General features: G+C 44.4%; 1 long non-coding RNA gene across 2 annotated transcripts; it reads right to left on the reverse strand.

Moving 5' to 3' along the window:
* Positions 1 to 315: 315 nt before the first annotated feature.
* LOC108528765 (uncharacterized) lies at positions 316 to 7,378 on the reverse strand. Of its 2 annotated transcripts, none has more exons than XR_001885295.1 (4): positions 6,456 to 7,378; positions 5,960 to 5,981; positions 5,616 to 5,657; positions 316 to 1,046 (listed from the first exon to the last, which is right to left on the reverse strand). It is a non-coding gene; the product is annotated as an uncharacterized LOC108528765 (long non-coding RNA). The 2 variants fall into 2 exon arrangements; XR_001885294.1 differs by having other exon boundaries at positions 316 to 1,170.
* Positions 7,379 to 13,168: the final 5,790 nt, after the last annotated feature.

A 13,168-nucleotide genomic window follows, 5' to 3' on the forward strand; every position in this document is an offset into this window, starting at 1 on the left:
TCCTGGATGCACAAGCCATCAGCCTGCTCCTGAAGCTGCTACACTCACCCACAGGCAGTGTGTACCTAAAGGCCACCAAGGCCTTCACCATGCTGCCGGAGGCCCCTGAGGGCTATAAGGTTGTGCAGGTCCACATGCATACCTTCCACGTCCTGGAGGAGGACTCTGACAGCAAGGCTTACGAGGGTGAGACCTTATGGCAGGCGACCCAGACCACCATCAACATCACTGAGTGGAAACCCTGAGCCCCTCATTGGGTCAGACCTGATCAGCCATCTCCACACCTGAATCAATGCACTCAGTCTCTTTATTTCAAGTTGGAATGGCACTTTCTATTACTGGAGCATGCTCACATCTCTTCTCACTCTCTTGCCAAAGCCAAAATGCTAGGCCCAGAAGCACCGGGTCCTGGATGGAACAGGCCAAACCCAGTGCTGGGGTGGGTGGGAGATGGCCTTGGAGTTTCACTCTCTGCTGGGGCCAAGAGTTTTCTTAAGAATGTAGAGAGGACTGAGACCTCCAGGAGCAAAGCTAGGGGCAGGAACTTGAGTTGGGGGAAGGAAGGAACGCAGCTGCACCAGGCATCACCCAGGTTTCAGAAGCTCCAGTGATTGACCCATGGGGTGTGGCTGGGTGTGATTCTGCTCAGCCAGGTCTGCCCTTTCCCTACCCTGGGTGGCAGGAAGGGAGGCAAAAGGTGAAAACCGATGCAGGTTCTTATGACTGAGGATGGCTCTGTCCTAAAAGTCTCCTCCAAGGATGAGAGCTTGGGACAGGGAGAGGTTCTGGTTTCCTCCTTAAGATCTTCCCAGCAAAGAGCTGCATTCTCCAAAGTCACCCAACCACACCCCCAGGCTGGCCTGAAGCCCCACCTCGGAGGTACATTCCTGGTGCTGTCCAGGAGGGGAGCCTAGGAATCACTTCTCTATGCAAAGCCATGGAAAATGCCTGACAGCAGAGCTTGAACCTCCCTCAGATGTCCCTGTAGCACGTGTTGGCCTGCCCTTTAAGTCAGCTCCCTGGTCAGCTCCTGGGAGGGCTTCACCCTGGATGAAGAAGAGACAATCCCTTTTCAGTTCGAGCAGGCTCCCAGCTTTGTGTACCATGACATCATTGCACTAAGCAGCCACCACGCCAGCATCTCCTGGGCTCCTGCCTCTGTTGTCCATGCTGAGGAGAAATTAGAGATATGGGAACTCATCAGCCAGGGATGGAGGTGCCTCTGTTACAAGGGGAGGGCCAGGAACACAGAGTATGTTGTCACCTAGAAGTGCTGAGCACCACACCCTTTCCTCCATTCTCCAAGGCCCATTTACCACACCGTTATCAGTTTCTGGGATTTAAGAAGCTGCTGCCAGGAGATGTATGGGAGCCAGCCTGGAAGAGGCAACTGGTCATTCAACTGTAGCCCAAAGGCACAAACTGCCATCCCAGAGAGCTGAGGCTGGACAAGGGCAGTGGGACAGCCAGTGGCTATAAGCCCACACTATGGAGGGAGCCTGCTGTGTTGAGACCCCAGCTCTACACCGACTGTTTATCTATGGAGCCTGGGGCAAGTTGATTAACTGCTCAGTGCCTCAGTTTTCCTAGCTCTAAAGTGGGGATAGTAGTTGTGCCTATCATAAATGGGTATGATTTTGGCAGTGCCAGGTGCATCATACTGAAAATAAGTGCCTTGTACATTGTGGGTGCCCAACAAGCCAGTTTACAGCCCCTCAGAGAAGATGCACCAGCAGGCATCTGAGAGAGTCTGGAACCCTGCATCCTGCAGGTGCCCAGGGTCCTATACCCAGAAGAAACTGCTCCCTCACTCTACAGCAGTCTACAGAGCACCCCTGACCAGGGGTACACCGGTTTGGGCAAACGTTAAGAGGGAGCCCTGGGCCTCTCTGTGCTCTGATCTTCCCTGGAAGGACTGTAGAAGTCCCAGAACTCTGCCTTCTCCCAGCCAGGCCCTTCCCTCCCTTTCCAAACTCACGGCTTCCTCACCGCTCTCTGCGTCAGACTCAGGACTCATCTCATTATGTCCTTCATCCTTGTTTGCATCAGGGGCTGCAAGAAGCTTAGATCACCTCCCATTCATGGCCTTGAATACTCCTTTTCTGACCCCATCTGCTGAAATATTTTTGTCAAGCCCTCTCGAGGCCCCAGGGCCTCAGCATCTCCCTGGAACATTCTTCCCTTTCTTGCTTGGACTGAAACCTAGCTCTTTCAAGACCTGCTTTCCCACCCTAGGCATCCTCCTATGTGGGGCTGCTTTCCTCCGTCTCTGGCCCTCATGCCCTCATTGGAGTGGGACAGGTCCTTATAGACCATCTCCTGTTTCCGTTCTGAGGAGCCCTCTTGTTCTGAATCCCTGCACAGGTTCTGTGGCCCTGGCCCTCTCCCCTCTCCAGCACCACACCACCAGATTGCTCTTGTAGGGCACCACGTGGTCTCCATGTGGCTGAGCCCAACTGCCGGTCCTCAGGCTTCATCTTTGGCCATGAGCATTTCCCCAGTGGAGCCTCACCACCTCCTCCTCCCTGAAACACTTCCAGGAAACAAGGCCACTTCTCTGCCATTTTAGTTGTTCAGTAACATGCTATTGTGCTCTTTTAGAAACTGATACACACTGTGGTGTGTTTAAGTCTTTAAGGAAGTGGGAGGATACTGGGGGCTGCTGTGTGAGCACCTCTATGCTATACCAAGTCAGATCAGTGAGGGAAACTGGACCGCTAAGCTGCAGGGCTACCTTCCCCTCCAGGATGCTTTTCACATCTTCCACGATCCCCTCACTGGAGACCTTCCATGGCCCAGACTCATCTTAGGCCTCCCTGTTCTCTCCATGTGCTAGTGAGGTACCTGCCGATCAGATAATGAGCGGTGCTGTCACTGAACTGAATGCCCGCGGGGACTCGTGGTCTTTGGTGCATTCCTGGCTCCACCACAGACTCTGCGTCCACAGACAACTGTGGTCCTGGCTGCTCTCTGCCATCAGGTTTCCCTTCCATTTTTACTTATTGCCTAAAGAACTTCATACAAAATTCTATTTAAAAGCAGGTTATTCCACAGTCCCACATAGAACACATCAACTATTTTTTCTTCTTTTCTATCACTGTCTAAAAGCACATTTTTTTTACACAGGAAGACCCAGTTTGGCTGACTGTATCTAATTTTTAACTATTTGATGGGCATTTTTTTTTTTTTTTTTGAGATGGACTCTTGCTCTGGGTGATTCTCTTTGATTCTCTCTGTTCTCATTCCTTGAGAACAACCACATGCTCTATGGAAGCATAATGCTTCAGTTGCTCTCATACAACCTGTCAGTAACTTTTCACTCCCTGAGCCAAGAGCTTCTCCATCCGAGTTTCAGCAAGACCAATTTCTGAGCCATGGAGCAATGGGTAACACCATCCTCGCTAAGCTCACATGCCTGCTGTGGAAGCACATTTCATTTTATGGTAGGTTTACTTTGCCACTACAGGCGGTGTAGCATGTTAGTTTCTAGATTAGCCTTTGGTGTTAAATAGATCCAGCTCTTGGTGTGTCTCATGAGTAATTTACTTAGCTGAGACTCACATTCCTCATCTGTATAATGACTATAACAAAACTAATTCTGTCTCAAAGTGATTGTGACACTTCAAGGAGGCAACATAGAGAAGTGTCCATATAATATCTGATACTCAATTTATATGTTATTATGTTCATTCTTATAACTTAAGCACCTGCTTATTAACTACAGCCATATGTGGCAGAATGACATTTTGGTCAATGACATACCACATGTATGACAGTGGTCCCGTAAGATTATAACAAAGCTGAAAATTTCCTTTTGCCTAGTAAAGTCATAGCTGTTGGAATGTCGGTGCAGTGCGTTACTTCCGTGTCTGTGGTGAAGCGGGTGTAAACAAACCTACTGCGCTGCATCATTAGAGTAAAATAACATTTCTTTTTGGTAAAGATTTTAAGTAATATGTTACACAAATGAAAGACTAACCACAGTGACGGAATTTTTAGAAAGAGATACAACTAAGAGTCCACGGGGATTTGGAGAAATGGCTACTCATATATACTGTTAGAGGAGCATGAATTGGTGTTATCATTTTGGAAAAAATTTGGCATTACTTATGACAATGAAAGATATGCTTCCTTCTAACAGTCTACTCCACAGAAGTGAGTGCTGGTGTTATTCCAAAACCATTGACAAAAATACTCAAAGAACCATTACTTGAGATAGACACAATTATATTAAAAATAACTCTGGCCAGGCACAGTGGCTCATGCCTATAATCTGAGCACTTTGGGAGGCTGAGGCGGGCAGATTGCCTGAGGTCAGGAGTTCGTGACCAGGCTGGCCAACATGGTGAAACTCTTTCTCTACCAAAAATACAAAAAATTAACGAAGCATGGTGGTGGGTGCCTGTAGTCCCAGCTACTCGGGAGGCTAAGGAAGGAGAGTGGCGTGAACCTGGGAGGCAGAGCTTGCAGTAAGCAAGCCACTGTACTCCAGCCTGGGGGACAGAGTGAGACTCTGGCCCAAAAAAAGAAAAGAAAAAGAAGAAAGAAAAGAAAGAAAAGAAAGAAAAGAAAGGAAAGAAAGGAAAGAAAGGAAAGAAAGAAAGAAAGAAAGAAAGAAAGAAAGAAAAGAAAAGAAAAGAAAAGAAAAGAAAAGAAAAGAAAAGAAAGGAAAGAAAGAAAGAAAAGAAAGAAAGAAAGAAGGAAGGAAGGAAGGAAGGAAGGGAGGGAAGAAAGAAAGAGGGAGGGAAGGAAGGAAGGAAGGAAGGAAGGAAAGAAAAGAAAGAAAGAAAGAAAGAAAGAAAGAAAGAAAGAAAGAAAGAAAGAAAAAGTCTAGAACTTAAGTGATGAATATCAAGTCAGAGAACAAAACCAAAGCCAAATCTTTGAAAACAGGAAATAATGTGATACTATCTTTTGTGGGAAGGAACTCTTGGCTTACCCAAAAATTAGAGAACTGGGGAGAAAGAAGCCTTATCTCAGAATCTGTGACTGGATTGGGAAGTGGAGGTTGGAAATGTGCTCAAGGTCAAACTTTTCTCCATTCAAAGGAGACTGGAGTTTTACCAGTGAGCCCAGAGTGAATATTCACTCTGCCATCCACCCCGGGAGATCCCTTCAAACCAGGAGCGCACAGCGAGGACAGAAACAGAATGTGCACTAACAAGTCCTGAAAATTCAGAGAGTGATTCTCTATTTCCCCTTGGCACACAGCAGAAGAACTGCTTCTCTAGGTTCCAGGAAATGCCTGCGAGAGAGCTGTGTCCCCCAGATTGCCTTCATCACAGATGACACCCAGTGCTTAAGCCTACACCCCTTGTGCACAATCCCTAGGAGTGCTGACTAATCCAAACCAAAGGCTCTGATGTTCCAGACAGAAAAGAGCAGGTGGACTGCAAAGAGAATCTCTCATGAATGCAGCACCCCCATAGCCCATAGAGATAGTTCTTACCATGATGCCAAGAAACTCTGAAAACAAGCCAGACCTCACACATATTTCCATTTTCTTTCTGATTTCATACCCCCTCCTTCAGCCCCTCCTCCCAATCAGCAGGGATAACCTGGAGGCTCCTGGGAACCTTTTCCCATTGGGTTTTTCCTGGCACGTAGTTCCCTACCTGGATGAGTCTCCTCATCACTTATACTCTCCAGCATCAAGTCTTTAGAAAGAAAAACACCAGGATAAGTCATTAGAGAGAGTGACTCACCCACTCCTCCTATTTTAGCTGAAGCTGATTGATAGGCTATTCTCCCACCCCATACTGCTTCATACATGATCCCCTAATCTTTCTTCTGGGTTGACAAAGCTTCCTATAGCTTCTCGAGCCAGAGTTCTATACTGGCAAAATCACTTTAACGAGAACCCCAAGCCTCTTTCCTAGCAGGAACCCAGGATCAGGTTTCTATACACTGAAGCTAGCAAGTTTTCCCCTCTGTAAGTGAGTTATTTCATGGTACATACCATTTTCTTTCCAAGCTGTTATCTGCAATTATATAAAAGAAAACATGAGAATCAGATTCTGCTGTGCGCTTCACACAGATCTGTTATTCTTTGGACAACGATAAAAAACCACAAGGCAGTACAGTGATTGAGCCATAGGTCAAAATCCCCAAAGACTAGCACAGAGGATAGCTATTAGAAAACAAGACCTCTATTTACAGAATTTACCTTTAAATTTAATTTTATGTGCAAATGTACAATGCTTAATCCAAGGAGGAAAACTGGTATTGTGGAAAATGCCTCAGTGTTCCAGTTGATACTGGATGCTGTCATTTAGAAGCAGCATAGTGGACCACGTATCAGTTGGGAAGACACTCCTACTGAATTCCAGCCCCACAAAGACAATAGTGTACAGTGTACATAATGTGCATTGCCAGGTTTTCAAATCAAAATGAATTGAGAAGTAAAGAATCAGGAAAGCAACATTGCTGTAGAAGACAAAAAAGGGGGATCTTACCTGGACATCACCATCATCATCATCTTCATCTTTATGTTGTGGTGAGCATCTTAAAAACAAGTCATCCTCAGGACGAGCTGGAAGAACACAGAGGAAAGATCAGTGCACCGGTGGTTAGTGACCGAGTCACTCAGGAGGCTTTGCCAGAATTGTTATATAGAGGTGGTTGATTAATAAGCATGGACTGAGTTGATGTTGGGCTATTCCCCTGAGTGGAAGAGGGATGGCAGAGAAGGGGAGCTGGAAAGAAATGAGACATGGAGGCCTTGGCCTTCTACTGGAGGTATCAGGCAGCAACACAAAACAGTCAACCCAAAATGGAACTAAAATGCACACTGAGGGTCAGTGAAAGAGTGCCTTCCTCCTTCTCAAATGTTTTGAAACTCCACGAAACAAACAGCATTTTCTTAACGTATTCAAGACCATGTCAGTACACTAGGATCTAATTATGCTGATACCACATTTAGCATCTGTTTTAAATGATTCATTACTTGATTAAAAGCCTATTTTATTAGTGAAATGGACTGAATTTTACCCAAATTACTCTATTCTATTAATCACACATTCTTCTTCATAGAGATCATTTAAAAATTCAAATTAAAATGTTACAATAAAAATTGTCATGATTTCCTCTTTGTAAGCCTTCTTCCGGAATGACTTCTAAACACCCTTTTGGGGCCCTGTGATCAGGGGCTTCAGCAGCTCCTGTGTGACTCTCCCTGGGGAGATTCCCTAAAAATCAAGCTTCATTCAAACAGGCCAAGTTCACACGGCCTGCTCTACCTACACCAGTGAAGCTGAGAGACATGACTCTGAACACTTTAAGCCATAAAGATAAGTTTAAAGGTTCATGAGGAAATGTATACCAATAGAAATGAACAAATTCATGAAAAAACGTTCATGAGTATGGGGGTGATTTTTGGTTAACTAGCTTACATAAAAATTATTTTTTTGGCCGAGTGCTCTGGCTCACACCTGTAATCCCAGTACTTTGGGAGGCTGAGGTGGGTGGATGAGGTCAGGAGATCACGACCAGCCTGGCCAACAAGGTGAAAACCTGTCTCTAGTAAAAATACAAAAAATTAGCCAGGCATGGTGGTGAGCACCTGTAATCCCAGCTACTCAGGAGTCTCAGGCAGGAGAATCACTTGAACCTCTGAGGCAGAGGTTACAGCAAGCTGAGATCATGCCATTGCACTCCAGCCTGGGCAAGAAGAGTGAACTTCCATCTCTCTCTCTCTCATCAAATATATATATATATATATATTTGATGCCTGTTCATTCAGACATATAAAACATTGGTATAAGAAATCAAAAATTTCTACCAGTCATGTTAAATCAAACTTATCAGCTGTCAACATGAAGATCCTAGGAAATAAAGAAGGTACAAATAAGTGGAAAGGCATCCTGTATTCATGGGTAGGAAGACCAAACCTGACTAACACACAATACTACACACATGATCTACACACTCACAACAATTACTATCAAACTGGTAACAGCCATCTGTGCAGAAATGGAAAGGATAATCCTACTATTTTAATGAATTTTATGTGCCTCAAGTAACCATGATGACATTAAAAAAATAAAAAACATTCATGAGATTGAAATCCACACACACACGCACACAAAATACAGAAATACAGACACCATGGTTCTAGCATAAGGGCACTCATAAGTTTCACAGATATAGAGAGCCCAGAATTGAATGAACACACATACAGTAAACTGATCTTCAACAAAGGTGTCAAAAATACACAATGGGGGGAAAGGAAAGCTTCTTCAACAAATGATGGTAAAACTGCATATTCTCATTCAAATGAAGAAATAGAATGCTGACAGTGTGCTCAAGGTTGTGCTTTTCCCTCCATTTCCAAGACACTGGAGCTTTTGCAGTGAGCCCAGAGTGAATTTACATTCTGTCCTCCACACCCAGGAAGAGCTCTTGATACCAGAGGGAAGCAGTAAAAACGGACAAATGAGTATGCTGCCAGGAAACTTTATAGTTCATAAGATATGGATTGATTTCTCATATGCATCTGGGCACATCACATAAGAATTTTGCCTCCAGGATAAAGTAACTGCTTGTTATAGAACTCTGTCCTAAACAAAAGGCTTTGAGATTTTGCAGTGTCAGAGACAGAAAAGAGCAGGTGTTTTAGAAAGATCATCTTTAAATAATAAAGTAAGAAGAGGTGATTGAAAACACAGGATACTCAAAAGACCATAAACATAGTACTTCTCACCATTATGACAATTAAACTCTAAAAAGAACAAACTTGACTTATATTTACCTTTTCTTTTTCTCTTTCTACACCCTCCCTCAGCCTCCCAAGCAGCAGGTATAACATGAAGGCTCCTGGAAATGCTGTATTATTAGACCACACTTGAAATCTTCTTACCTACCTGGAAAGGCATCCTCTTCCCTGCTGAGATCCTCCAGAATCATCCACTCTTCTAAACCAACCAAATCAGAAAGTTCAGTAGAGGCAACTTACTTCTCCTACTCCAGCGAGAACACACTCTCACACAAAATCTCCTTTTGGTCCTCTGGTCACGACACATTCCATAGTCTCGCCTCACAGTTATCACTTGGCAAAATCATTGGCCCTCACCACACCCCCAATATTTTTTAACATGGACCCAGATTAGATTTTCCAAATAAAGCCAGCAAGTTTTGCCAGAAAGTGACTTAGCTGAAGTACGTACCCTGGACGCAGTAAAATGCTGGGCAACGAACAAAAGAGAGACATGAGGACAGATCAATTCTGCTCACCTCCTTCACAGACTGTAGCTCTTGATGAATTTACTTTCAGAAACGACGTGAAACAGTGGTTGAAATCAAAGCTCAAAGGCCAAACATTCTAGCATAGAGGACACCTGGTGGGAAAGACAGGAGCTTTTTCCCACAGTATTGTATCTTGAGGTTGATGTAGATTGCAAATGCACAGGGCCCTAATCCAATGAAAAAACTGTGTGAGGAAACTGCTCTGCATTAGTTGATGATGACACTGTCCTTCAAAACATCGTAGTGTGTCATGTATTATACGAAAAGAAACTCCCACTGACATCCATCCTCTCACAAAAATTTTAGTTTGTATATAATTGGCCTTGCATATTTCCTATATCAAAATTAATGAGAAGAAAAGAAATCAGGTGAAAAAAATAATTTATACATCGGCCCAATTTTAAGACAAAGTGCCTGAACCCATTATGTCAGCAAGGACCAGAAGAAATACTACTCCTTCTTGGATGGCGCAATGACTCTTGCTGGCCCCCCCCCTCCCCACTATTGCCCTCACTTGAACAAAGAAAATTAATCTAGATGAAAATACTACCTGCAAAGTAAGTCTCGCATTGTCTGTGCCTCCTGTCCAGCCTACTTGAAGAGCCCCTGAGCCTGACTAGGATGGCAATGCATTGTGGGCTGCAACAAAATGCAGTAAGACAACCCTAGAAAATACCTAAAACCCCCTCCCCAAAAATCAGTAGGCAACACACCTGGGAAGACTGTGACTCCATAGTACTCAGCCTATGAGGAACCAGGGGAGGGACCTGCACACTAGGGGATAAATTGCTTGTGGAAACTATGCTGGGTGTGTCTGACCATCAGACACCGGATCTTGCAACACTATCAATAAAAGTCTCACTTTTGGCCAGGCGGGGTGGCTCACGCCTGTAATCCCAGCACTTTGAGAGGCAAAGGTGGGAGGATTACCTGAGGTCAGGAGTTCGAGACCAGCCTGGCTAACATGCTGAAACACCATCTCTACTAAGAATACAAAAATTAGCTAGGCATGGGGACACATGCCTGTAATCCCAGCTACTCAGGAGGCTGAGGCAGGAGAATTCATTGATCCCAGGAGACAGAGTTGAGACTGTACCACTGCACTCCAGCCTGGCCAATTGAGCGAGACTCTGTCTTAAAAAAAAAAAAAAAAAGGAAAGAAAATCTCACTTCTTCTATTTTTCAGCTCCCTGAGTCCATTCTTTGGGTTTCTCACATCAGAAAACCAACATTTCCTTAGAAGACAAAGAAAGGTGGTCTTATCTGGGCATCATCATCATCATCCAAATCATCATCTTCACTTCGTGGTAGGCTTACTAAACCCAGGTTGTCCTCAGAAGAATCTGGAAGGACACAGAGGAAAGATCAGTGCCCTGGGTGTTGGTGACTGTGAGTCACTCTGGGAGCTGTGCTGGATGTGGTGTACGGAGGTGGTTGATTAACCAGCATGGACTGCATTGATGCTGGGCTATTCCCCTGAGTGGAAGAGGGATGGCAGATGAGGGGATCAGGAAAGACATGAGACATGGAGGACTTGGCCTTGTACTAGAGGCATCATGCAGCAACACAAAAGAGTCAATCCAAAATGGAACTAAAGCACACACTAAGGGTCAATGGAAGAGTGCCTTCTTCCCTCTCAAATGTTTTGAAACTCTACAAAATAAACAGCATTTTCTTAATGTATTCAAGACCGTGCAGGTACACTAGTACCCAATTATGCTGTGGTACACATCTAGCATCTGTTTTTTTTTTTTTTTTTTTTTTGAGATGGAGACCTGCTCTATCACCCAGGCTGGAGTCCAGTGACTGGATCTTAGCTCACTGCAAGCTCCGCCCTCCAGGTTTACGCTGCCTCAGCCCCCCGAGTAGCTGGGACTACAGGTGCCTGTCTAGTTTTTTGTATTTTTTTTTTTTTTTTTAGTAGAGACAGGGTTTCACCGTGTTAGTCAGGATGGTCTCGATCTCCTGACCTCGTGATCCGCCCGTCTCAGCCTCCCAAATTGCTGGGATTACAGGCTTTAGCCACCGTGCCTGGCCTAGCATCTGTTTTAAAGGATTACTTAATTTATTGGTGAAATGGATTCAATTTTACCCAAATTACTCTATTCTATTGATCACATTTTTTTTTTTTTTTCCTGAGATGGAGTGGCACTCTGTACCCCAGGCTAGAGTGCAGTGGTGTGATCTTGGCTCACTGTAAGATCTGACTCCCAGGTTTATGCCATTCTCCTACCTAGCCTCCTGAGTAGCTGGGACTACAGGCATCCACCACCACACCCAGCTAGTTTTTTTGTATCTTTAGTAGAGACAGGGTTTCACTGTGTTGGCCAGGAAGGTCTCCATCTCCTGACCTCGTGATCCACCCACCTCGGCCTCCCAAAGTGCTGGGATTACAGGCATGAGCCACCGCACCAGACTGATCACAATTTCTTCTTCATAGAGGTCACTTAAAAAATTAAGTATTAAAATGCTAAAATTAAAAACAGTCATGATTTTTTCCTTATAAGTCTTCTTCTGGAACTATGGTGTGTGCACACAACCTTTTGGGTCCCTGTGATCAGGGTCTTCAGCAGCTCTGTGTCACTCTCCCTCAGGAGATTCCCCAAAGATCAGGCTTCATTCTAACAGGCCAAGCTCACACAGCCTGCGCAACCTACACCAGTGAAGCTGAGAGATGTGGCTCTGAAAACTTTCTGCCATGAGGATAACTTTTCAGGTTCAAATATACATGATCTACTGAAACGAGGAAATGTATACCAATAGAAATGAACAAATTCATGAAAAATTGTCCTTGAGTATGGGGGTGATTTTGGTTAACTAGCTTATATAATATTTTTTATTTGATGCCTAATCATTCAGACATACAAAATATTGGTAAAAGATATCACCAATTTGGCCAGGTGCGGTGGCTCATGCCTGTAATCCCAGGCTTTGGGAGGCCTAAGTGGGTGGATCATGAGGTCAAGAGATTGAGACCATCCCGACCAACATAGTAAAATCATGTCTCTAATAAAAATACAAAAATTAACTGGATGTGGCAGCACACACCTGTGGTCTCAGCTACTTGGGAGGATAAGGCAGGAGAATCACTTGAACATGGGAGGTGGAGGTGGCAGTGAGTGGAGATCACATCATTGCACCCCAATATGGTGACAGAGTGAGACACTGTCTCAAAAAAAAAAAAAAAAGAAAGAAATCACAAATTTATATCAGTCATGTTAGATCTAATTAATCAGCTGTCAATATAAAGATTCTAGAAAGTTAAGAATGTACAAATAAGTTGAAAGGCTTCCCATATTCATGGATAGGAAGACTAAACCTGATTAACACACTATACACACATGATCTACAGACTCACAACAACTGCTATCAAACTGGCAGCAGCCATCTGTGCAGAAATGGAAAAGGTAATCCTAAGACGTTAATGAATTTTTATATGCCTCAAATAACCATGGTAACATTGAAAAAGAATAGCGTTGGAAGATGCACATTCATGAGGTTGAAATCTACAAAAAACAGAGAAACTGAGACAGCATGCTTCTAGCATGGGGGCACCCATAAGTATCACAGATATAGAATCGAGAGCCCAGAATTAAATGCACACATACAGAGTCAGCTGACCTTCAACAGAGGTGCCAAGAATACACAATGGGGAAAGGAAAGCCTCTTCCACAAATGATGGTAAAACTGCATATTCTCATTCACATCAAGAAATGGAATGCTGACAGTGTACTCAAGGTTGTGCTTCTCCCTCCATTTCCAAGATACCAGCTTTTGCAGTGAGCCCAGAGTGAGTTTTCATTCTGTCCTCCATGCCCAGGGAGATGCCCTGACACCAGAGGTAAACAGCAAGGACAGACAAATGAATGTGCTGCCATGAAACCCAACAGTTCATAAGGTGAGGATCCATTTCTCCTATGCATCT

Source organism: Rhinopithecus bieti, unplaced genomic scaffold (assembly GCF_001698545.2).
Source record: "Rhinopithecus bieti isolate Rb0 unplaced genomic scaffold, ASM169854v2 scaffold_5994, whole genome shotgun sequence".
Lineage (NCBI taxonomy): Eukaryota > Metazoa > Chordata > Mammalia > Primates > Cercopithecidae > Rhinopithecus > Rhinopithecus bieti.